At 38.6% G+C, this 10,165-nt stretch overlaps 1 pseudogene; it reads right to left on the minus strand.

Moving 5' to 3' along the window:
- Nucleotides 1–9,514: 9,514 nt before the first annotated feature.
- On the minus strand, nt 9,515–9,935 carry LOC102006259 (annotated as a pseudogene).
- Between the last annotated feature and the right edge of the window lie 230 nt (nt 9,936–10,165).

The raw sequence follows: 10,165 nt of genomic DNA on the forward strand, positions 1-10,165 counted from the left end.
GATGCCTCTCTCTTAGCCAAGCTATAGTTCTTCCTGCACTCCCATCCCATTCAGTTCTAACCGGAAGTCATCTTTTCTTCATCTGAGTTTACTGAAGGCAGCAGGAAACATCCAGTATAAACGTATATTCTGAGGGCTGGGGGTTTAGCTCAGCAGCACAGCGCCTGCCTGGCAAGCGCAATGTCGTGAGTTTGATTCCCAGTACTGGAAAAAAACAACAACAACAAAAAGTATATTCTGAATCTTTCCTATCATTTGTCCTGCTTGTCATGGCTGCTATGGCCACAGTACTACCTGCTATAGTTTAAGTGTGGTTTGAGTGTCTCCCCTGGGTTCTCTGCAATTGGAGGCCTGGTCCTAGGGTTGTGGAATTGGGAAGGGCTGTGATGCCTTTAAGAGGTGGGGTCATCCTAAGGTTAGCTAATTGGAACTGTGTCCTCCAAAGGGACTGTGAGGCCCCAGAAGACCCAGTGTCTTCTCTGCTTCCTGGCTCAAGATCTGCCCACTTGTTTCAAAGCATGCTTTTGCCATTGCCATTCCCTGTTCTCCATGTGGCCCTCCCCAGGGCAGGGCTGGTGAAGATATGTGCCCTTTCACCTCCATAACGATAACCCCCCAGAACTCTTTTTCTTCATATGTAGCCTGTGTCAGATATTTCATCATAGTGTTGAATAGCTGACTACCAAATATTTACCTCAGAACAATAAAGATCACTGTTTTTCTAGTTTGCTTGTATTTCACTGTCCAACTCCCTGTGGTACAAGGATCCCTCACTTCAGGCAAACTGTCACTTGTGAGAACACATCACTTGGAAAGAGACATGTTTTGTTTTGCTCTGTGCAGTCTGTAACCCGCACAGGGTCTCCAAACAGGGGCCTTTGAAACTTGAGCCCCTTCCTTGATCTTTGGTCTACTCCACCACTTCACACTAGTTTGGTTAACAACTCTTCCTGGTCCAGAAAAAGAAGTCTAATGAAGCTTCACATTTGCTTTTGATCCTAAGAAGAAACTAAGAAGTTTTAATTTGAAGGTGAGAATTTAGCATCTTGGTTCCATAAACTTGGAATCAGCATTGTGTCTACTGTAGTTGCCCTTTTGTAAACTACTCATTTTGGCTCTTTTCCCTATAGGGAGACCTCTTTCAGAGTAAAGTACACAATAGGTCAGTGTGCTAAGACTGGAGAGGAAGTCTCACTTCAGATGCTGACATGCCCGGTGTACAAAGTCCTTGTGGCCTACATCAAAATGGCAAAATTAAAAGGATGGCAGTTTTACCCTAAATAACTGTAGAAAGTTGTGATGGATAGTCACTCCCACTGTTAGATTAAAAAATTATGACAAAGAAGTGTTGTTTTTTCTTTTGTAGTGCTGGGGATCAAATCTAGGACCTTACAGACAAAAAGTCCTTTTTTTTTTTTTTTTTTCTGGTACTGGGAATCGAACTCACAACCTCACGCTTGCCAGGCAGGCGTTGTGCCGCTGAGCTAAATCCTCAGCCCCAAAAAGTCCTTTGGAGGGCCTCATACAAGTGTAATATTCAGAGTTTTAAAAAACATCCAAAATAATAATATTTGCCTCACTGAGAATGCATATTGATAAGGAATTTAAATACTGTACAGTGGTACCTCAGTTTACGAATGCTTTGTTTGTGAACAATTTGGTTTGCAAATGGAAGCATTTGGCAAACTTGTTTTTGTTGGCAAACTGCATCGGGTGACAAACAGGACCATGGCCATCTATCTTTTCCAGAATCGTGGAATGAATTAGTGAACCAAGATACCACTGTAATTGACAGCAAATGTTTACAAAATGAATTTTTTGAATATTGCATGATGGATATATTTGCCCTTGAGTAGTATGGTTTTAGGTGCACAAAGGGTAACCCTGGTGCCCCCAGTTACCCTAATTTGATGAGGGAAGCCAGTGACCCAGCACTCATTTTATAGAAATTTGCTTTAGAGCACACTTTTCCTAGGAACTTCAGGGATCATTTTGTGCTCTCATAGTCAGCCTGAGGCCTTTAAATAATTACAAACACAAGAATGGGGTATGTGAGCTATTTTCAATATTTCAAAAGGTCTAGACAAAAATCATACTCTTGCTGGATTTTTTTCCTTATAGTGGTCTCAGTCATAGGTCTTCGTTCCATAAAAACAGTATATTGTGTTGGTATCTCCTAGGCCATGTGCCTACCCTGTCCCCTTTGTTCATCTGACACTCCTAATCCTCGTTAGAGATTTGTCAGAATTTTTTTAACAAAACAAAATGAAAGAATTTTTGCTCAAAAAGTATATTTTTCTAAATATAGTATATCACACAAGGTTCATGGTTACAGATTGTTAGGAAGAGAGGTAGCAGTGAAAATATTTCAGTTACTTATCTAGTTTAATAGTCTATGGTGAGCTAAAGGGGTCAGATGGATTTCCAAGGTCAGGCAACTGGTTAACGATGGAAGCAGCTTTAAATTGCACATTTCAGACTAAAACTTGCTACACTTCTCAGTACCTTATTGTTGTCCTCAGCATGGACAGCATTAAATACTTGTACCCTATGTGGCATGAAGGCATTTTCTATTGGTAGGATTAGCGGTTGCCTTCACATCCTGAGGCTTGTGAGACTTCTGCCTGCCTGCTTGTCTTCAGCCCAGAGTGCAATTGAAGCCTGGGAAGCAAAATGCTTGACCGGCATTTTTGACAGACCCTGAAAGCCCATGTTGTCTGTGACCACTGAATTGTGCTGTGCTGACTGTGGTTCACAATGATGTCCTGAAGGCACTGCAGGTTCTAGGATGTGAATTGATGTATCAAAGAGTAATTATATTTAGGACAGTTTTAGCATTTTATTACATGTCATAACATTATAAGGTGACAATTTGGCAACTCTCAGTTAAACACAATTAGTTTAGTTGGACTTTAAAATAACATTTCTGGAACACTCAAGGTCTAGAGTCAAAACGCTTGTTACTATAGTTTGTATTTGTTATAGCTTTCTTTTACCCCATCAAGCCTTTTCCTGCTATCATGGTATGGCTATCAATGCCTCTTCTTTGAACTACTCAAGTTTTTAAAAACACATAATGAATCAGTTATGCATTCATTCAAAAACTTCATTGGGCACCTACTATGTGCCAATCTATGCTAGATAGTAGAGGGGTATTAGCAGAGAAAATGACAAAGCTTAAAATCTATAGAACTTACAACACAAATAAGTATTAAATTACAACTGTGGTGAGTGCTACTGAAGGAAAGATATGGCCATATTAATTTATGAAAGGCAGATTTGATGAAATTGGGCATAATGATGAAATTGGGTATAAAGGATTTCTTGGTGAAGGAATTATTAATCAAGCCTGTAGAAATAGGTTTAGCCAAAGAAGGCACGGAGGAGACTTCCAGGCAGCAGACTAGCATGTACAAAGTCCCTGTGACACAAGTGTGGTACAGTGAAATAAAGAGCAGTGCTGCTAGAGTGTAGAGAGTTGGATGATATTATAGGAAGTATACCAGAGTAAGGACTAGGTCACACATGGTTTGTAAGTAGTTTGCACATTTGGGCTTTATTCTGAAGCAACTAAAAGCAATGAAGGAAGTGGGTGATCACATTTACTTTTAGAGAATCATTCTGACAGCATTATGAGAAAAGCAAAAGCAAAATGGAAGTACTAAGACTTATTAGGTTGCATTCAGAATAGGAGTCATAAGGATGAGTTTCTGCAACTGTGAAGTTTCAACAAGGGTGATATCACTCAACAGGGCAAACACTTGTTCATGGGGTGCCAACAATTTTTAGCTCTTAAAATAGTTTGTGGCCCTCCAAAATTCAGCCCCAACTGATAAATCTTATTCCTTAATATTTAAAGTTTATTGTTGGGTTTTGGTGTTTTGGTATCAGATGAGCAGCGTTGATACTAGATTCATGGAAAACACAGCAATTGGAACATCTGTGCTGCAAAACTACTGGAACAGTTGAATGTGAATGAAGGTCTCTCACTTGCACGAGTCACAAGTACAGTTTTGATCCTGAAGTCACACTGCAGAGATGGCTGGGGCATGGCTATAGGCTATTTGTCACATTGTGGATATTATGTTTAATCCTCATACTTCTGTGTGTTTACTGAACTTTGAGAATTAAACTGGAATAGCTTATGTTTTTACTTAATTTGACAAAATTTAACCAACTTATTCATTTATCAAATGCTTAAATAATCAGCAGTATCTGTGTGGATATCTAGCTGCCTAAAACAGAAGAGTTTCTCATATCAAGGAAAAGTCAGAAGTTAAGTTTACTAAAACTAGTTTTAAGAAAAATTTAATTTTTCAGTAGTTTCACTTTTGTTGGAAAATGATTTTTAAAATTTGATTCCACTGCTATTATGTATTTCTATAAATTACTCATTTTTATATATAATTTGATGTATTACAATTCATAGAAACATAAATTGCATTCACAGTCACTCAGAATATACAGTTTTAAAGCTAAGTTAACTGTTGGTAGCTTTTAAATTTTCAATTCAATTTTTAACTTAAAACTTTAGCCAGGGATACAGCTCAGGGGCACAGCACCTGCCTGGCAAGCATAAGGTCATGAGTTTGATTCCTGGCACACACAAAAAAAGCAACTTTGTGTAGTCCTTCTTAACTCTGTATTGAGTAGAAGGAGTAAGATTTATGCTTACAACTACATGGCATATAGTATATCACAACAATATGGTATATTTGTAGTATAAACATTTCATAGGTGGTAGATTAGAAAAAAGTAGTCTAAAAAGGTTTTCTTATGGAATAATAATGAAGAGGTAGATTAGAGTGATAGCAGGAGAAAATGCAGAACAATGGACCAATTACAGACAATTTGGGGGAGAGAAGTCGCTAGGAGTTGATGATGAGTAACATTTAAAAGGCAACAGAGGGGAAAATGTCAATCAAATATGACTCCTAGGTCTGTCTGACATAACAACATAGATTCTGCCACTGAGAATGATTCTGCTAGCCACTGAGATAGTGTGACCACTAGGCTTAATTGTCCACCTGATTAGTTGTGAGTCACCTAGAGTATCTGGGTGGATGCATCACGTTGGGGCCTATAGCTGGTTCTTGATGCCTCCCTCTCTGTTCCCCTGCTCTATTTACCAGCTGCCTTGAACTAAGCAGCTTTGCTCTGCCATGCCCTTCCACTTTGACATTCCTGCCTACTGTGGACTAAACCCTCTGAAACTATAAGCAGAATAAATCCTTCCTCCTTGAAATTATATATGTTGGGTATTTGGTTGCAGTGACAAAAAGCTAAAACTTGGTACCAGAGGTAACTTGTTGCTGTGTGGTTCAGAAGCTTTTGGAACTGGTTTGCAGGAAGAATTTGGAAACATTGGAATATAGAGGCTAGAGAAGCCCCAGGATGTTGTAAGCAGAATTTGATAGACAATTTTGTTCAGAGCTCAGAAGGTCAGAATGCTGAAAAGAGTGGGAATAGTAGGCTTAAAGTTTCAATTGAGAATGAAAAGTGTTGGAAATTGAACTAGAGGTCAAGTGTCTTTCTTTCTGACAAAGAATTTGTCTATATTTTACCTATGTCCCAAAACTCTGCCAGGTGGCAGGTTAATTGATCTGACAGAGGAGATTTCAAGACAGACAAATGTTCAGGCTGTGGCATGGATAGTGCTGGTTGATGTTAGCCAGATTTATAGTGAAAATCAGGAAGAAAACCCAACAGAAATACTTGAAAAACTTAAATTTCTGCCAGAAAAGAATTGTGTATAAGGCTGGGGCCAAAAGGAAATGAGACTGCTGAAGAAATTAGTGTCATTAAAAAGAACCCATGTACTTTGAACTAGGACAAGCAGAAAGATGCCTTGAGAGCATCTCAGGAGCAGAAATACACCATCCATTACAGGCTTAAGGGTGTACAAGTACAAATTTTTCATTGAATCTTTGGTCCCTGTCCTGAGGAAAGGCCTTAGAGGGAATTGGTACCTTGTGATTCTTTTCACTATGCTTAGGCATACAGGCAACCAGATGCTGCTACAGTTGTGGTCAAAGGGGTCCAGGCTACTGTTCCAACTGGCAGTAAGATTTGGCATTGTCAGTGTGATGCTGATTATTCAGGCATACAGAGTGCAAGAGTTATCAGATCATAGAGGCTGTGTGGGCTGACACTAGCCAGCCATAGGCTGGAGCCACCCAAAGCCCCTTCAACTCTCATCTTACCACTGTGTGCCCTAGATGCTGGATGTGGAGCCAAAAGACTTAAGATTTGTCCTAGACAACATTTGTGCTGTTGGGTTTTAGTCTTGTTTTAGCTCTATTCTGTTTTGTCTCCTGTTCCTGTCTTTTGTAATGAAAATGTTTATGCTGTGCTATTGTGTCTCGGGATTAGGTAACTTCCTTTTGAATTTTATATAGGGGTTCAAAGCTAAGAAGTTGCCTTGAGTCTCAGAAGAGACTTTGTCTTGGACTTTTGACAAATATTGAGACTGCTAACCACTTAACCTTAACCAGGTTACCTCAAGTGTCATTCGGGCAAAGCATTTATTTACATACTGAGTATGCTGAGCATCACTAGAGTGGGTGTCCTTTCAACCAGTTGACTCATATTGAGTAAATTTGATAAAATTGTCATTTTTATATTCCTGTCATATTACCTTGCTAAAATTAATGAAAAAATATGTAATTTTTGGTCATCCTGTATTTAAATAATTGGATTGGTAAGTAGTTAAGACTTGGGGGAAGGGATTATTGCATTTTTGGTTGTGTGCAGCATAGTTGTATCATGTTTTGTAGAACTGTGAATTTGTTATTGCCTTCATTTGGAGGTTAAGTATGGTTTAAGAAGACATGTTTAGGTGTCAAGTTGACAAGAGTAGAATGAGACTTGATTGTCACCTTGATTGGTTTGGGACCTATCTAGGGGATAGTAAAGCCCTTTTGGCTGTGTCTGGGTAGATTATGGAGGTGTGACCTTGGGTACTATATCTGGCCCCTTGCCCCTTCTTCTGTGGCACTCTTCTGCTGCTCTGCTTGCCAGCCACTGTGAACTGACTAAATCCTCTGATACTATAAGCAAAAATAAATCCTTCTGCTGTTAAGCTATATGTGTTTGGTCTTTGGTCCTGGCAACAAAAAGATGACTAATACAGATAGGTAAATACTGGAAAAATACTAAGGGCTTGTCATTTGTTTGTTTATTGTGTGAGGTCTATAAGCTATGTGTATGATTATGTGTTTGTGTACACACATTAAATGAAAGGGTCTTGGACATGATGGCTTTTAGATATGTGTGGTGTGTAGAATAATGTGCATATCCAGTATCTGGAACCTGTGAATAAATTATTATATCTGGCAAAGAAGAATTAAAATTACAGGTGGAATTAAGGTTGTTAGTCATGTTATCTTATGATACTTATGGCAATCACCAGGAAAACTGCTGGGAAAATAACTCAGAAAAATATAGTAAAAGATAAGTGTTAGAAGCAAATTAAAATAGTACATTGGAACTACCTATTTAATATAAAGAAGTAATGGAGGAATTGAACAAAAAAATCACATGTATGAAACAAATAGAAAAATGCCAACAGTACCTCCTGTTATATCAATTATTATATTAAATGTGTACCTGGACTGCAAGAAAGGCAGCCAGTGCAGGAAGCACTGGAGCCAGGCAACCAACTGGGCCAGAGAAACGCAGTGCCTGACCCATTTCCCCTGCACCACAGGAAGGGCACCCAACGCCGGAAGCAACTGGGGCCTGGCAACAAGCTGGGCCAAAGGAATCCAGAAAATGACAAGATGAAGGAACAAAATGCAATCTCAGACCTCCAGCCCACCCAGACAAGTCCAGGAGACACCAACATAGAAGAAATTGGAAGTGACACACTTGAAATTCTTGAAATGATAGTAGCTGAAGTAAAGAAACAGCCAGGAGGCTGTAGAGGAAATCGGATCAATAAATCTCTCAGGTAAAAAAGAAATAACAGCCATACTGAAAGAATTGCTCAGCATATCTAAAGAAGATATTAAAAAAAAATAGAGGAGCATAGCAAAATGATGGAAATGTTGAAGCAACAATATAGGAAAGAATCTGAACGCATGAAACAGATTCAAAGAGATATCTAGGAAATTCAAAATTCAATTAAAAGCTTGCAAAACTGCTTGAACAAAACTGAAGATAGACTCTCAGACCTTGAAGACATTGTTGCAGCTAGCAACCATGAAAGGAAAGATCTCTTAAAAATAACAAGGAAATAGGAAATAACAATTCAACAGCTGCAAGACAATAGCAAAGAAGAATAATATAAGACTAATAGGTGTCAACGAAATAGCAGGAGTCAACACAAATGACAAAAAACTATTTTCAGAAATAATAGCAGAAAATTTCCCAAGCATGGGAAAAGAATTGGACATACAGAAAAGTGAGGCATACAGAACTCCAATTAGCCATAACCAAAATAAATCTACACCCAGACATATAATAATCAAGATCCCAGAAATTCAGCACAAGAACAGAATATTAAAAGCTGTTAGAGAAGAAAAATCAGATCACCTATAAAGGAAAGCCCACCATAATCACACCAGATTTCTCAAAACAAACCATCAAGCCCAGAAGAGCTTGGAGTGAAGTATTTTAAGTCCTGAAAGAAAACAACTTCCAACCCAGACTGATGTACCCTGCAAAACTATCTTTTAAAATTAATGGAGAAGTAAGATACTTCATGACAAAGAACAACTGAAGAAATTCATGACCACCAAACCAACCCTACAAAGAGTACTGAAAGATATTCTAGAAAGAGATAAAAGTGACCACAATTCCAAGAACAATAACAGAAAGAAAACACCACACCGAGCAAGCAACTAAACAGAGGGGAAAAGTAGAGAACTGACAGCAGGAAAATATCGTGACTAAGATAATCCAATATATATCAGTTATAACCATCAATGTAAATGGCCTCAGTACATCAATCAAAATAAAAAGACTGGCAGAGTGGACCAAGAAACAAGATCTAATAGTATGCTGTATACAAGAAAACATTTAACTAAAAAATAAATTCATAGAGTGAAAATCAAAGGATGGAAAACAATCTTCCATGCTACAGGAACCCAGAAAAAAGCAGGGGTAGCTATTCTGTTCCCAATGTGAACTTTAAACCAAGAATGATCAAATGAGATAAAGGAGGTCAACTTGTCAGGGGAAAACTTCAAGAGAAAGACATAGTAGTCATAAATATGTATGCACCAAATACGGGAGCACCCAACTATATAAGACAAATCTTCTTTTTTTCAGCTTACCCAAGTGCTTTATTTTGCATAACATGTTTTTTTTTTTTTTAAAGGCCTATAGACAAAACAAAGTATACATTTAAGCAGATTTTAACTTCTGCCCTAGAAGTGTTCCATTAAGTTTCAGTCTCTATGGGCTGGAGATTTAGCTCAGCGGCACAGCGCCTGCCTGGCAAGCGTGACATCATGAGTTCAATTCCCAGTAATGGGAAAAAAACAAAAAAAAAGTTTCAGTCTCCAAACATTTTTAGTTCAATAATCATCATCTTCATCAGAGTCCATTACTTTTCTTCTGTTGAATTTAACTGTTGTTTTCTTTTCTGTTTGTTGGATTACTTTTTCAAGGATTTCTATTAAACCTTGTTCTGAGACCTTCCCACTTAGCTGTCCATATCTTGCCATCTCTATAAGGTAATTCTTTGCTGCCTTTGTTTTTTCAGGTTTTACAAGTGCTAAGTTACTTAACCTGGCCTGGGCTGTTTGATCCAGAACTTGGGCTAAGATACTGTTTCTCATTTCTCCTTCCTGCTGTGCTGCATCATTTGGATCCCGGTGTTTTGCCTGCAGCCTGGCCAGCCTCTGCTTTCTCAGTGCCTCCAGCTCCTCATCCACCATGGTATGACTCTCCTGCAGCAGCTGCCATAGCCACCACCCAGCCCACTCTGATCAACCTCACTGTAAGACAAATCCTAGTGGACATAAAAAACCAACTAACCAGTAACACAATTGTAAGGGGGGAACTGAACACCTCATTGACACAAAGAGATAGATCAACTAGACAAAAAATCAGCAAAGAAATAACAGAACTGAATTAAACTTGTGAACAAATGGACTTAGAGTTACAGAGTGTTCCACTCCATAACATAAGAATGCAGATTCTTTTCAGTTGCACACAG

This window comes from Chinchilla lanigera, unplaced genomic scaffold (genome assembly GCF_000276665.1).
Source record: "Chinchilla lanigera isolate Chin_1 unplaced genomic scaffold, ChiLan1.0 scaffold00101, whole genome shotgun sequence".
Classification (NCBI taxonomy): Eukaryota; Metazoa; Chordata; class Mammalia; order Rodentia; family Chinchillidae; genus Chinchilla; species Chinchilla lanigera.